General features: G+C 37.7%; 1 protein-coding gene across 3 annotated transcripts in view; it reads right to left on the bottom strand.

Moving 5' to 3' along the window:
• Positions 1-17,166, bottom strand: part of SGMS2 (sphingomyelin synthase 2) — an 86,835-nt gene that overhangs the window by 24,842 nt on the left and 44,827 nt on the right. The window lies entirely within an intron of this gene.

Raw genomic sequence — 17,166 nt, forward strand, 5'->3', positions numbered from 1 at the left:
TTTTCAACAGTCGTTGATATGAGAAAATTGAAAACAATCTAGTATCCAAAAACAGGGGGTTAAATGAATTATGGTTATCTCACTATCATAAAATACTATGTTTTGATGTAGTAACTATAAAGTGTGAGACAAGCATAGAAATATTACATAAGAAGGATGCAGTTACCCAATTAAAGACAAACTTAGATCTGAATAGGAGATGGAGAATCTCAGTAATTCATATCAGAGGTTATGGTTTTTAAAAACTGGGGAAGGGGCCATGTGACAGATACTCAAGGCTATCAGAAAAGGTATGGTTATCAAACTCATGATGCACATTATCTCCTTAACAGTCCTGACCTGAGGCTCACTGATGGCAGCCTGTAGTGGAGACTGAGTATAGACATGAGCTCTTGTCACAGGGCTTAGAAATGCACTGCTTACTAGATCCCTATAGCAGCCTGGTTGTGCATTTGTAGTAGTTAAGAAGATAAGACATATTAAATGTGTAAATGTAGTTTAAAAATTAAGGAAACTTATCTGAGTTTAAAAATGGGTTTTAATGTTTAAAAAGAGGTCATCTATTAAAGAAAGAAGTTAAACACTGACGGAAGGAAATGTGTTTTTAACATCTGCAAGTTGGAATTATGAATAAAAGAAAATTTATACATTCAGCTTAAAGTCTTAGGAAAAACTAGGTCTTGAAACAATTTTAACAAATGGAAAATCAGTGGAAAGAAACACCTGATAAGTTTCTTAACAGACATAAAAGCTTTTCAGACTTAAAAACAAAACAACTCAGTTGTCACCATAAAGCCATTAAAAAGTCAAGTTGTAGAATTAAACAGCCACAAATAGTTCTCAGAAAATGCTACTTACCTAATTAATCCTCATAAAACCCTAGGAAATATTTTAAAGAAATTGAGGTAAAGTGAGATGCTCAAGGTCAGACAGGGAGAAAGAACAGAGCCCAGATTAGAACCAGGAATCTGACCTCAGGAGCCCGTATTCTTAATGGCACATCACCACCTCTGGTGCCATTACGTTAAGAGGTCAACAATATAGTCAGGAAAAGAAAAGTGACAACTATGAGTTTTTAACATTTTTTTTTAAAGTCTACTTATTTTGGGGAAGAGAGGGAGGGGCAGAGAGAGAGAGAGGATCCAAAGTGGGCTCTGTGTTAATAGCGGAGAGCCCGATGTGGGGCTTGAACCTTGAGATCATGACTTGAGCCAAAGTCAGACACTTAACCAACTGAGCCACCCAGGCTCAAGCTTATTATTTATTTATTTATTTATTTATTTATTTATTTATTTATTTTTTAATTTTTTTTAAATGTTTATTTATTTTTGAGACAGAGAGAGACAGAGCATGAACAGGGGAGGGGCAGAGAGAGAGGGAGACACAGAATCTGAAACAGGCTCCAGGCTCTGAGCTGTCAGCACAGAGCCCGACGCAGGGCTTGAACTCACGGACCATGAGATCATGACCTGAGCCGAAGTCGGATGCGTAACCGATCAAGCCACCCAGGCGCCCCTTATTTATTTATTTTTTTTTTAAATAGAGATACATAAATACTTAGGAAAGCCCTCTAGATAACATCAGAGGCATTTTTAAATCTCTGTTATTTTGCAAAAATTTGTATACACTTAGAGAAAATTTCAGTATATAATTCACCCCTCTTGTGAGAGGAAGAACAAAGGAGTCAATTAAGTATTTCCCATTACCCCTATCTACCATTTAACTATAGTTGTTACTAATAAACTACCATTTAAATTTATCATATATCACTTTATGTTAATAAGATCCATTTTAGCTAAGATATGTCATGCATATAAAGTTTTTTCAGAGATCAAAACACCTTACCTTTTCCTCTAATCTTAGAGCTCAGCTTGTATAAAACTCTTCCCACCTAAAATGGGCAAAAGTCCTACTATGCTTGCAGATAATGAAGGCATCTTATCAATCATGGGATTCTATTTCAGAAGCACTCACAAAATTTTCTGAATACTTTTACTAATGAGTTCTTGAGAACTGAAAAGAAGATCTATAACTTACCAATAAATTATCATGTATTTTTGTGAAATACTTTCTCAACAAAAGTTAACATGAAAAGAGTCCTTATCAGAGCTTTATAGTAAGTTTTTTTACTGCCACTGGGTCTATATAGGTATGATGATAGACTTAAAATTAGGGAAATGGGCAGGCTTTGTAGGGTGACAGCATGCTGGGAATGGATCTGGGAAAAGATTTTTTTTTAATTTATTGGTTTAAAAAAATTTTTTTTTAACATTTATTTATTTTTGAGACAGAGAGAGACAGAGCATGAATGGGGCAGGGTCAGAGAGAGGGAGACACAGAATCTGAAACAGGCTCTAGGCTCTGAGCTGTCAGCACAGAGCCTGGCGCGGGGGTTGAACTCACAGACCGCAAGATCATGACCTGAGCCAAAGTCGGACGCTTAACCGACTGAGCCACCCAGGCGCCCCAAGAATTTTTTAAATTTAAAAGATAAAACCGAACCTCTAAATTTTGGGAGAGATAGCTTGGGTAGAGGACAGATGTTTTGGCTTCTGATACTGATTTACTATCCTTCATGAAGGCAGAGTAGACATCAGTTCAGTTGTTATAGAAGAAAGATCCAGGATATTGCAATGGTTGCCTGGGGCTGCTGGTGGGAATGGAGAGTGACTAGAAATGGGCTGCAAGTTTCTTTTCGGGGGATGTGAAGGTCTTAAAGTAGAAGGGATGATGGTTTCATAGTTCTGTAAATTAAAAAAAATCATTTAATTGCACCCTTAAAACAAATGAGGTAGGTATGTATGTATGTATTTATTTACTTTTGAGAGAGAGAGAGGCAGAGAGAGGGAGAGAATCCCATGAGGTGCAGAAAGAAAGGAATAGATGGTGAGAAGTGGGGCTCGAGCTCATGAACTGTGAGATCATGACCTGAGCTGAAGCCAGATACTTAACTGAATGACCCACCCAGGCGCCCCACAAATGAGTTTTTTACTATGTGGGTAATAATGACCTCATGAAGCTTTTTAAAACAAAACAAAACAAAACAAAACAAAACAAAACAAAACAAAACAAAACAAAACAAAACAAAACAACCACAGACTGTCATGCTAAGTTCTTTCTAAGGAACCAGAAAACCAAGGACTATCCCACACTCATTATGTTCCTGACTGACGTATCCCTGTCAAGGGTAGTACTTACCAACTGAGGACTTCTTTAGCAGTGATTCCACAATACACATTTCTAAGTTCTCTGCAGACAAGTTCAAGAACCAACCAATGAAAATCAAACAGCTTAATAAAATCTGTGTAAACTGTGCTCCAAAAAAACCCTTGTAGCTAAATAATATAAAGTGACAAAAAAAAGATGGATTTTTCTCTAACAGAATTAATCAAAATTTACTGAGTTTATTAAAAGAATTAAAAAAAATGGTCCATTGTTTTTCTCATTAAAAAAAAAAATTGGGGGGCGCCTGGGTGGCTCAACTGGTTGAGCATGCAACTTCGTCTCAGGTCATAATCTTGCGGTTCAGGATTTCAAGCCCGACATGGGGCTCTGTGCTGACGGCGTGGAGCCTTCCTGCTTCAGATCCTCTGTCCCCCTCTCTCTCTGCCCTTGCCCCACTTGCATACTCTCAAAAATAAATAAAACATTAAAAAAATTGGTCACTTTAACTGGTGGGGTAGATAATTTAATACTTGTTGAAAGGAATACTTATTTACCCAGAGCAAATATTAGCTGTGTCAATTGGAAAACCGTAAACCGTGGCACTGGGAGCATTTCACAAGAAGGGATCATCTCCAGGCCATAGTGCAGCAGGAGAGGGGGAGGAGTGCGTGGCCTGTATTAACTGTTTCTGACTTACCTGTGACACAATAAAGTGCCTTCACTAAGATATAACTAGCAAAATGTTCCATTGGATGTTTCAAAATCTGGCTTCTATTTCCTAGCTGCTATTCTTTTTATTGCCAATGGCTGCAAAATTCTGATGATCAGATCTGATTCCAGTGTATACTGAAAAGACAAAACTGTCACCCTGGGGTTGAGAGACTGAAGTTCTCCAATAGGAGTTCTCCACTCAGAGAGCTGGAGTCACAGGGAAAGACAAGGTGACAGTCTGCGGTACAATGTGGAAGGTGGGGTGAGGCGAATAAATGAGTGAATGTGTAGATGGACAAGACAGACAGATTGGGAACCTGAAGACAGAAGAAGGCTGTAAATCGAGGTCAAGGACTAGGAAGTATTTAAAATAATTCTTCAGTTTCCTTTAGGTATACTCTAAAGCAGATGTTCTCAGAGTTAAGGGGTAGAGTCAGGGACACATCACGCGCTTTGCCCAAAGGCTGGCTTATGCTTGCCCCAAACCCTTCTCCCCACCTCTATTCTGGATACATCTAGGAAAGTTTAGAGAATTTCAGGGGGGTAGGGATAGAGGGACTCCCCTGGTGGTTTCTTCTTTCTTTATCTGGTGTTTTCAGTGTAGAATGAGGCTAGAATTTTCTACTTCCCACTCCTCTTTTCTGAACTCACTGCCAGCAAAGTATGATATGTCCATGGCCTCAGAGAGTAAGGTGAGTTGAAGTCTTGCCTTTGTGTCAAAATGCTTATCTACTTTAGCGTATGAGCAAAAGAAAGCCCCTCTCGTTTAAACAGACGTTTGCACTCTTAATAATCTGAACTGTAATTATGTCAATTCACAAGATACAGGACAGACATTTGGTCACTAGAATCATTCCCCCTGCCCCCCACCCCCACACCAGCACTACCTGCTGCATGTTTAACCATCAAACAAAAGCAGCCAGCACTTATTTAGTATAAATACCCTGGAGGCTTTACCAGAAAGGTTAAATCTACAGCCTAACTAAACAACAGTGATAATCACCTGTTTCTACATTCCTATTCTTCCTTATATACCCCAAAGATTTATACACCTAGAAACCGATTCTCTTGGGTTTTAATACTTACTACTCTGCAACAGGAGCACAGATTACCTATTGAAATGAGGATGTTTCTGGAAACCACAAAAACTCCATTTAATAGTTTTAAAATATATTAAGTCTGCAATGAGAGCTTCTATTTCCTAAGAACAGTGGCTGGTCTAAACAAAAAGCAGAAGTTAGGGCCAACAATTTCACATAGTCTCCAGACCACACAACATGTTCTAAATATCAGAAGACCTCATTCTAAGTAAGTAAAGAGATCACAGTCAAGTCAACAGTGTATTTCCTCATCAACAAAATAAAAAATGTTCTTAGATTTGGAAGCATATCTTATTTTTGGAAAACCATGATAAAAAATGAGAAGGAAACAAAGAATAGTAATTTAATAATTCTCTACTTTAATGGAGCTTCTTTATTCCATGCCCTTCAGGTTGCTTAGAAATACACCTATTGAGGGGTGCCTGGGTGGCTCAGTCAGTTAAGCATCCAGCTCTTGATTTTGACTCAGGTCATGATCTCACAGTTTCTCTAAGTTCAAGCCCCACATCCAGCTCTCTGCTGTCAGCACAGAGTCCGCTTTGAATCTCTCTATCCCCCTCTTTGCCCCCATCGCGCTCTGCTCTAAGAAACAAATAAACATTAAAAAAAAAAAAAAAGAAATACACCTATTGATTTCTCCCTCTACCCCACTGTGACCTCACTGTGGGGATACTTTATTCAATTTCATAGCCTATTTAAATGGGTATTTAAAAACAATATCTTGAAGCTTTCCCTGCTGTTTACTAGAATCTCACCACTTTGGGATTTGAGTGAAATCACCTGTAAGCAAGAACGACAGGAAGGAGGTAAGTGATCTTGCTCTAGTGCAGAGGCAAAGGTGAGGCTTTAGGAGCGACATTTAACCAGGCACTTGCAGTCCGTACACAGTGTGGTAACAGAGGAGAGCTGATGCTGAAGAACAGGAAGCTTACTCAATCCCCAGCACTGCTGGAGAAACGACACCCAGATACGCTCCGATACAACTTCCTCGTACAGGTCTAAAGTCTAGAATCAGACGTTTTGATAGGAATCTAAAACATAACAGTTATTGTATTTCTGCTTAGTGCTGTGCCAATAAACAGGTTCAAGAGTTCAAGAAATAGCTTAATACAACTGGAGAGATTTTGGGGGGAGCACTTCCTGGTAGCAAGAATTAAACACCGAAAAATTAAGGAGCTGGACCTTCAGCAGGTTTGCCCCATCTGCTTGTTGCGATTTGGGTGTGGTGTTACATAGGCTTCGGGAGAGGGCAAAGGTGTGTGGGGAACATGAAGGCTAGGTATTTCTTTATGTTTTTAAGTCCTTGCTGCAACCCACCTGGGTTCCTCAAGGCAGAGCATGGTTTTCACTATAAGGCAAAGGAAACAGACCACAGAAGACCCAGAAAGGTCTGTATAAAGCCTCCGTTTCTCATTGTCTTATGCCAACCACAAAGCTCTTCTTTTGCATGACTGGCCGAACAAGCCACTGCTTTCAAATGGTATGAGACTATAAAAAGCAATACTTTCTCCAAAGCCATTAAGGTCACTATATTTGGCTCTAGTTTCTCTCAGAATTTAAACTGCTATGTTGTATTTAAATACATTACTTGTTTCTCAAAAGCACTTATTTGACCAATCTGCTTGTAATCTAGGATTTTGTTACTGCAAAAAACCTAATAATGATAATTTATGTTTCCTAATTTTAGGTCTCTGAAGAGGGAGCCAGATTTCAAACCCAACCTGACACAAGGATTAGTACACATGGGGGAAAGGCAGCAAAAAAAAAAAAAAATAATAACTTAAAACATTAAAATCTTGAATCTAACAATGCCATTTTAACAATTTCAAGGAATGCAAGGGACTGTTATATTGGTATCTGAACTATATCTATAAAATGTTTACCTACTGAATTTTCACTTGTCCTAGTAAATTAAAGAAGAAACTATCACAAAGTGTTCATTTCTGTAATTGTTACCAGAAAGTTTGCATATTAAAAAATTTTTCATTTGAAGGAAATAAATCTGGTTTAAACACCATAATATTTGAATATTATTTTTGTAAATATTAGTGGCTAAGTATCTGAATACTCAAAATGACTGCCAACCGGCATGGTGTGAGAGGGAAAATGAGGTTCTTCAGAACTAGGTCCCGATGCCCGATGTCTTCAGCGAGAGCAAGTGATCCAGGAACCTTCAGCTGCATCAAAATGTTTTGACACATTCCTCCCTCAAAACAGCGAGACAGCTTAGTCAAGACTTTTATTCTTTCCATTTGTGACCACGTGCACTGGTTCACAAGTTGCAAAGCAAAGTTTCTAATAAAAAAATGTATCTTTTGTTGTCTACTGAAGGTACCCAGGATGGAGTGTGAGCCCCTCCCCACAAAGCACAGGGACTGTGATAGAATAAGGACCACAAAGTAGATGATATACACCACTGATTATGTAAGGTCCTTAGCCAATTGCCCATTTCTTTTCAGCAAAAATCTAGAACAGGATACACAGGTCTTCTTTTGTATTTCTTCTATGTATACCATAACATGAGACATTTAGTTCCAACACACCTAAGCTATGCCTCCAGGAGATAATTAGAAAAAGAGGGAAGAGATCGGAAAAGAAAAGGGATAGCAGAAAAAGAGTAAGAGTTTTTACAATGAAACCTGAAAAGAGAAAGAGAATATGGAAAAGTATAGACATCAGGGCTGCACTTAAATGGCTCTTAGGGGACCAGAGTAAGATTTATTCTGTGTAAGGGTGGTTTATAGCTTGGGAAGTGAGGAGAGGCACTGGAAGGGAGCGTCAATCCTTGTTATCAAAAGCAGGAAAGCCCTGAGTATTTGGATGGAAAACCAAACTGGCAGGGACTGGGGGGTAGGTGCTGCAACCCAGCAATACAGTGTTGGAAAGTCTGGGGACTACCTATACTGGAATATTACTACCATAGTAATTGTCAACATAAACACAATTAAAATTTATCATGTAAAAAAGGTCAGAGATTCACTTAGCAGAAATTGTTATTATACAGAAACTAGTAATTATAACATAAATATAAATAACTTCTATATAAATAATATATAAAATATTAATTATTCTTTAATCCAGGCTTCCACCTGGGGGTTTGGCCCTATACTTTCTTTGTACATTAAGTCAGCTGTTCATTCTTATATTCTGTATGTTAAAGCCAGGTGATTACAGGACTCTGATTGTGACAGTCCACTGTCAAATGTAGTTGGGAGAGCATAGAAGGAAGGGGGACAGAGAGTATTTTTTTGCTGGGCTATTCTCCGGGCAAGTGGAGAATGGGCAGGAAAGGAAACACAAGTAGGGGATAAAACTGCTAGGTCCTGTCTTATAGCCAGAACTCATTTCCTTAATTTCTATTTGGAGCTGATTTCCCCCACACCTCCTCTGACATATCCTGGGCAAAAGAGTTCCTGCATCTAAGTATCTCCCAATTACTAGTAACAAAAACTTCCTACAGAATATCTCATTGACAGATTAACATACAAACTTCTACCCTATTGTCATCTGTGGATAAGAACACTGGAAAGTTACCTTCAAACAAAGTCCATTAAATTATAATTTAAACTGTAATTGGAAAGGAGCATAAAAATTGCAATGAATGTCTGGTAGGATCATAAATTGGCATAATTCTTTTGAAATTCTGTCTCTTTTTAAACATGTCAAGAGCTTTGTTTAAAAAATATTTTTAATGCTTATTTATTTTTCAGAGAGTGAGCAGGGGACGGGCAGAGAGAGAGGGACAGAGGATCCGAAGCGGGCTCTGTGCTGACAACAGAGAGACTGATGTGGGGCTCGAATTAATGAACTGCGAGATCATGATCTGAGCTGAGGTCAGACGAACCAATTGAACCAACTGAACCAACTGAACCACCCAGGTGTCACTTAAACATGTCAAGAGCTTTAATAATGCTTACACCTCTTGACATAGTAACTCTACTACTGAGAATGTATTTTAGAACAAGTCTTAATACAGAAAAAACATTATCCAAAAATATATTCAGTGAAACAAAAATCGAAATGTCTACAGGAGACATTTAGAAGCATCTGTGAAGTACAGTAAAACATATGTAATACATTAAATATGCATCTAAATGTCCACCGTAGACATTTTGAAGCATCCATGAGATACATTAAACTTACTGTTTAAAAAACAGTATATTATTTTCATAAAAGTGTAAATGTATGAATTTTTAAAAACCAAGTCAATAAATACACCAAAAGAATATCAGATGTTAAAGCTGATGGTGAGATTTATCAATTATTTTTATTTTCCTTTGTACTTTATTTTCTCCAAATTTTCTACAATAAAAGTACTCACCCACATATCTAAACACAAAAATATTTTCAAATAGTTTATGAAGATTATGTTTACAATTCTAACGATCAGGAAATACAATACGATTTCAGTAATGTAAAGATGTATGTTATATTTACATAGAAAAAACCTGAAGAAAATATACCAAATATTAACCCTGCTTGATGAATTTAAGATGATTTTAATTTTTTCCTTGTTCCAAGTTATATTTTCCACTTTCCACATTAACCATTCTTGTAATCAAGAAAAAGCTGATGGCTATTTTAACTATAACAGTATTGACAGAGTTAATAGGGAGAATGTGTTTGTTTTTAAAAAGGTATTTTGTTTTGTACAATTCCAAGTATGTAAAAAATGCATGTACAGAAAAATCAGAGCACAAGTACACTAAAATATTAAGAATGGTTATCCAAGTGGTAGGAGTAGGAGATTTTTCTGCTTCCTACATTTGTGTGCAGTCCACATTTAAAGATGTTTCATTACAAATGTAACATTTTATATCTAAAAGTACCTGAAACCATGTATAGTTGTTGCTGTGCTTTCAGGGAAGTACTTACCAACTGAAATCTCTTTATTTCATGTCTTCACTCCCTCAATAAAATGCAATAAAAAATACATGTCTACAAAGTCGTGTGTGTGTGTGTGTGTGTTTTAATTTGAGAAAGAGAGACAGACAGACAGACAGACAGACAGAGGGAACTCAGGCTGGGGAGAGGAGAACGGAGAGAGAGAATCCCAAGCAGGCTCCTGGCTCAGTTCTCAGTGCTGAGCCCAACATGGGGCTGGATCCCACAACCCCGGGATCATGACCTGAGCTGAAATCAAGAGTCAGAGTCGGAGTCTCAACCTACCGAGCCACCCAGGCGCCCCCACAAATGTTGTTTTTAGACACACCTGCATCACTGCGGCTCCTTGGCAAAGCCTGGTAAACTAACAGCTAGTTGAATGGTACAGCCCTAATTTGACATACACACACAATTAAATTGGTGTTCAGTTAGTGTCAACTTTCAAAAAGAGACTTAATTGTACTGAAGCGTGATACCTTCTGCAGGGTTTATTTGCAACAAAGGAGTGAGGACAGCTTTATAAATTTCCATATAATAGATGTCACTCAATATTTCACAAAACAAAACCAGTCACTAATTCGGTTTAGTTTTCCCCGGAATAAAACTAGCTGCCAAGTAGCAGAGAATGAGGCCAAACTGGATTTGATGGGGAAGTTGGTTCAGTCAAAAATGCAGATCCCCAAGCCCTCTTTTCAAATATTGGTAATTTTTGTGCACTGTGGATGCTTTAAGCTTATGTATTTTAAAAACCTTTCTCCTGATATTTGGTGGACTTTTGCTTCATTGTACTCATTATCAGTTAATAGTTTTTGTCCTCTGTTCTGTGACAAAACTTCAGAAATAACCTGAAATTGCCAAATGATCATTAAATAATGTTTTTCAAAACAGTAAGTATACCATATATAAAAGTTACTTTTAAAAATTCAAAGAATGATTGGAAACCTTAATTTAAAAGTTTACAAAAATCCATAAATCATACTGAGTAATAATCCCAAATACTACAAAATTCTAATTCCGTATCTTCTTTTTAAAAAAAAATTACATTAGTGCTTTCTTCCCTAATTCCAAAAGCTAGATATTACACTTTTTAGAATTACTTCTGGGAATTTATCTAAAGATACCAGCATAAGCATGAGAAGATTGTTTTCCAAATCTACTCAATAGAATTTTTGGGCAACAGATGCACTTTAAAACTCAGAACTTTGAATTTCAGAAAAACTTAAGTATAGGCTATATTAGGTCACACAGCTCACCCCTACCCCCTTGGCTGGATCGGGGAAACACTAGATACTCAAATATTAATATATCTGAACCAGATATATGAAAATATTCTCATTAAGTCGGGTAAATAAAGACTATAAGGAGCTTCTGGGTAGTTCAAGAGTTGTGACACCAAGGGTTACTGAAGGGAGGAGGGAAGGCAAAGAGAATAGGAGAAGGGAAGGGGAGGAAGAAGGAAGAGGGGAGGAGGGGAGGAGGAACAGATAGGTCAGGAGGGCCTTTAGTTTTTAGAAGTTTAGTTTTTGAAAATACAGATAAGTGATTCTGGACCTGTAAGACTGCAATCACACTGTCCATCAAGATAGGACTGGTTACATGATAAATAGGTTTTATTTGTACAATAAAATACTATCATACCATCATACAACGTTAGGTGAAGAAAGTAAGTTGTAAAATGTTTTCCATATATAGCATGTTTCTTTATTGTGGGGAAAAACTGTTCTGTGTGTGTAAATAAACCAACATGGCTACGAGACAGGTGATATTACATGGAACATTTACGTTTTACCATTTTGTGTTGAAAAAATAAATAAGCAGCATGTTTTGATTTTATTGCCTAAAAAGACAACGATAATTATTCATTTCAGGGTCTTTAGTGTTTATTATAGGAAATGCTGTAGGGATGCCACAGTTTTAAAAAAGTCACTTCCCCCACAAGCTTATACTCTGCTGTGTACAACAACAATATAAAGATTAAAATCGGGGACGTCTGGGTGGCTCAGTCAGTTAAGGGTCCGACTTCGGCTCAGGTCATGATCTCACCATCCGTGGCTTTGAACCTGGAGCCTGCTTCAGATTCTGTGCCTCCCTCTCTCTCTGCCCCTCCCCCACTGGGTGCGCTTGCTCACTCTCGTGCTCTTTCTCTCTCTCAAAAATGAATAAACATTAAAAAAAGATTAAAATTGTTATGAAAAAGTGTTCACTTCGGCAGCACATATACTAAAATTGTTATGATGAAAAACCAAGATAAGGCAAGAGAGTAACAGGAGGGTTATCCAAACTAGAATCTCTGGGCTTACTACGAGGTAACAGTCAATTTAAACATTTTACATGAATACTCTTAATCAGAAAAAAAAAAAATCAGTGTATCACCAAGTCAAAGGTATATCAAGAACATCTATCATCCATCCTGCTGAGATCCAATTAATATAAATAGCTCTTAGAAACCTGTGCAAATCAAACTTTTTAAAACTAAAAAGGGATTCCACTGGAAATGCTCCAATAATTACTCAATTATGGATTTTTGCCTTTGAGTTTTTTCCATTTCTAATAGACCAAAATAAAACATATGTGTTTAATATTCTAATTATATACATCACAATGGACTTTTATTTAATTGATCACCCCAGTGTTGTCTTCTAAGAAATGTTTAATCCACATGAGGCTTTTAAGAAAAGATTAAGGACGCAATATTATAATCACAGGAAGAGTAAAAACAATTATGCAGGAACAGAAAGGTTGAAGGTAGCAAATACCTAAAGAGGATTTAGAATCCAATTAGACTTACAATGCAGAAACTTTATCATTGAATCCTAATACATAGGATAGAAACTACGGATATAGAAAACCTCAAAACCTGTACCCCAAGTCTAGTGACCAAACTCAAGCAATACTCAAGGGTTAAATATGTAGTAACTGTTACTACACTCACTGATGAAAGCCTGGAAGGTAAGGCAAATACATGGGCAGTCAACACAGAAGGCAGAATTATTTCTGGCCTTCCGTTCTGTGCAGAATTTGGCTCTGAGTGCTAAGGAAGGTAGCAGCAGAGAAGCCCGGCTACTATTCTCAAGGGATTTTTTTGGTTAAGTATCTCCCCCCAATCTTCCCAGACAGAAGTGACTTAAAAAGACCAAAGAGCAATAAAAACAACTTTTATAAATTAGATTACAGCCTGAAATAACATTTGAAGTTTAGTAAAACCATATATACCAGATAGAAGTACAAGTGAAAAGAAAATTCAAATAATGAACTTAAAATGGGGGAAGAAGACTGGAGATGCATGTGCATGTGTGTGTGTGTGTGTGTGTGTGTGTGTGTGTGTAATAAATGTCACAGGAATTTTAAGTCTATGAAAACTGAAAACAAAGGTTTTAAAAAGTAAAATAGTTTTGTTTTTTTTTTTAATAAATAGCCTTTTAAAAATGCCAAGCCCCACCAGGTGTTGTAGGAATACTGTACACCTGGAACTAATATTACACTGTATGTTAACTAACTGGAATTTAAATATTTAAAAAAAAATAAAGAAAAACAAAAATGCCAAGCTCCACAAATCAGGAGTGAATGGAAGATCAGTGAAGTAGTTATTCAGTTTAGCAGCAGTCTATCCTTGGGAGTAAACTATGGTCAGAATTCTTTTCTACAGAGTGAAGCAGATTTAGAAAAACACAGGATGATTAAAAGCACTGAACATGAACATGATGCCATGGGGTAGCCAGGAAACACTATAAACTCAATGTTCAATTAGCATCAGGAAGCTGAAAGATGTAATTCCATACATAATCTTATTTCTATTAAATCTAATTTTCATTGATAACCCTACATAAATAGAAGTATTTGGCTATAAATAATCACCTGAAATTGTTTTTTAAAATATACTTTTGCTATCAACAAAATACATTTAAAAAACTGAAATAAAGTAACAGGCTAGAAAAGAAGTTTTTTTTTGTTTGTTTTCCAATTTGGGTTTTGTTTTGTTTCTGCTTCTAACATCTCCTGTAGCATAATCTGCAGCAATAATAGGAGATTGGGAGCCCATTTCCAGAGCTTAGACCGAACAAGAGCAATAATTACATTCTGGTTCATATGGATCTATACTTTAGAGGCACATCTTAAGAATGTCAAAAAGGGGGGTGCCTGGGTGGCTCAGTTGGTTAGGCGTCCGACTTCAGCTCAGGTCATGATCTCACAGTTCGTGAATTCCAGCCCCGCATCCAGCTCTATGCTGACAGCTCAGACCCTGGAGCCTGCTTCTGATTCTGGCTCCTTCCCTCACTGCCCCCGCCCTGCTCACGCTCTGTCTCTCTCTCAAAAATAAGTAAACATTAAAAAAAAATTAAGAATGTCAAAAAGGATTATGGGTTGATGGGGAGCACTGAGAAGAAAAGAGTTCATTTGGGGGGGGTTAAGTGTGGGATAAACAAAATCTTAGCTATCCTCTCAGCTTCTAACTCCCTCCTCTGCTCACTGACAATCACTCTAGGTCCTATCCATTTTAATCCTCCTCCCATCACCTTAACTCTGCTTTCTCCAGCTTAGTTCAGGTCAGGAACATCCTGACTTACACAGGGCAGGATATCAATAGCCACAAAAAATTTTAAATGGATTAAATCCATCCACCAAAAAGATACCTAAAAAAAAGAAAGCTGATGTAGTGCTGGGAGTATCAGGCACCACTTGTATTTTGTACTATTAGAGTGAAAAGTGAAAACATTGAGAGAAGGGTTCCCTAAGAAGATATAAACTCAAGGGGCACCTGGGTGGCTCAGTCGGTTAAGTGTCTGACTTCAGCTCAGGTCATGGTCCTGTGGCTTTGTGAGTTCGAGGCCTGCTTCCAGCTCTGCGCTGACAGCTCAGAGCCTGGAGCCTGCTTCTGATTCTGTGTCTCCCTCTCTCTCTGCCCCTCCCCTGCTTGCACTCTCTTTCTCTCAAAAATAAATAAACATTAAAAAAAACTAAATGGAGACTTGGGGAAAGGGGACACTGGGCTCTGTAACCTCACTGGGCCAGGAGTACTGTACTTGACAATTCACTTCTGGGTCCAAAAATTGTAGCAGGAAAGGTTTTTGGAGGAAATGACATTGACACTGAGACCTGACACATGAGAGGCAGGTATGTAACCAAGAGGGTAAGGGTGAAGAGGTTGCTAAAAAACCCCACTCTATGTAAAGGCCTGATAAGAGGGGACACTGCAAGTAAAGGGAACAGAAGTTAAGTAAATATTGCTGGGAGCACAGAATTTAGGGAAAGGGAAAAACTCATCCCAAGAACAAAGCCTGTAAAAGGAAGGCAGAGGCCAGATTACAAAGGTCCTTGTAAGCAATGTCAAATGTCAGGACACAACACCCTCTAAGAAGCAGTCTTGGACAAAAAACTGAGATAACTGAGGAAAGGTGACCTGACTGGATATTTATTATTATGGAAATTATGTTAATTTTGTTTAGAAGGAACAATGGCAGTAAGGTGTTTTGTTTGTTCTAAAGAGACCCTTTATCTTAAAGAGGCATACCGAAATAGGTACAGATGGATGATGAGATATTGGGATTGCTTCAAAAAAATCCAGGGGTGGGGGGGATGATGAAAAAGATTTCCTGTGACAGTTGTTGTAGCTGATAAGGTTCACCACACGGTTGTCTCTACTTTCAGTATAACTGCTTGAAATGGTCTATTGTAAGTTTTTTTTAAAGTCAAAATAAGCAATGGATTTTGGCCACAGAGAGCCATTTAAGGGCTTTAAAAAAGCCAGTAAAGCAGGAAATGGGCTGGGAACAAAACCAGAGAGAGAGAGGGACAGCTGCTCAAATGGTCAGTGGTCAGTCCTTCCCCACAGTGACTGTGCTGCTTCAGTTTCTTCTTGGGGAAGATTGTTTGTCACTTTATATCTTTTTTTTTTTTTTTAATGTTTATTATTTATTTAGTTTTGAGAGAGAAAGAGAGAGCACAAGCAGGGGACGGGCAGAGAGAGAGGGAGACACAGGATCTCCCCAAGTCTCCAGTTAAAAACAAGTGCCTATTTATAACTTCGGGCTTGTTAGAAACTAACCTTCCCTTCTGGGGTCCTTTGTGTCCGACATTTTCACAGTATGGTTACTATTCTTTGCATCTGCCTGTTGACCTATGTATTCATGCATAATTACTACACAAACCTCTTATAAATGGTGTTCTATAGATGCAAATCAGATTTTGCTTCAAAATTTGCCAATTGTAAGAAAATCCAGAGCATTTTAATTAAACATTCTATTTAATAATCATAAAGCCTTTCAAATGTGAATTACATACTTAGTCAATATCTGGGTGTCATAAAGAAAGCTTTTATTGGGAAAAGTATTTTACAAATACGTATTTTAAACAATATTATCAACATTATGATCATGCAAAGCTAGCTGGGATTTACCCCTATTATGCTAGCTTCTCTCTGCCAAGAAAATAAATAACTATTTAATTAATAGTTTAGTTAATGCTAGGTTGGAATATTTAAGTGTTGAAAATTTTTTGAATTTGTATCCTATTAATGATTTAAATTTATACAGTGTAGACTTAAGACTAAGAGCGGTAGCTAACACTTATGTAGTATTTATTATTTCCCCAAGACTATTCTAATTGCTTTACTTATCTTATTTAATCTTCACCACAACTCCGATCGGTATTATTATTACCCATATTTTACAAATGAGCACATAGAAGTTAAGTGAATTAGCCAAGGTCACCAGCTGCTAAGTAGTGGAGCCAGCATTTGGTACTTACATGGTTCTAATTTAGTATGTCATTTTGCCACTTTTTGAGAAAAAAACATCTACAAATGAGCACACGGCTTCAGCAAAGAAAAGGAAATGTGAACCCCTACCAAATCTGAAGAGCCAACCATAGAGATAGTAGGTTCTCATAGCCAGATCTCCTCTGCCGCTTCCTCTTGACACAGAGTAAAAATGTTCCAGAGTCAAAGGGGAAGACCTGACATTTCCTTTATATCTGTGACTCCCACGCTCGGTCAACTCACCTCCTCCAACTTTTTCTTTTTTTCCCCCCCCCCCAAGTAGGCTTCACATCCAGCATGGAGCCCAGTGCAGGGGTTTGAACTCATGACCTTGAGATCAAGACCTGAGCTGAGATCAAGAGTCAGATGCTCAACCATCTGTGCCCACCCCCCCAACTTTTTCATTTATATTCTCTTTGAGATACAGGGGACAGAAATGCTCCAGGAAAGCAGAACCAGGTCAGGTTTAGTTTGTTGTGCTAAGGGTGGAGAAGGGCCATGCATTTTATCTGTGCTGTGTACTATACTGGAAAGAAAGAAGTACATTACAGT

This window comes from Lynx canadensis, chromosome B1, assembly GCF_007474595.2.
Source record: "Lynx canadensis isolate LIC74 chromosome B1, mLynCan4.pri.v2, whole genome shotgun sequence".
Lineage (NCBI taxonomy): Eukaryota > Metazoa > Chordata > Mammalia > Carnivora > Felidae > Lynx > Lynx canadensis.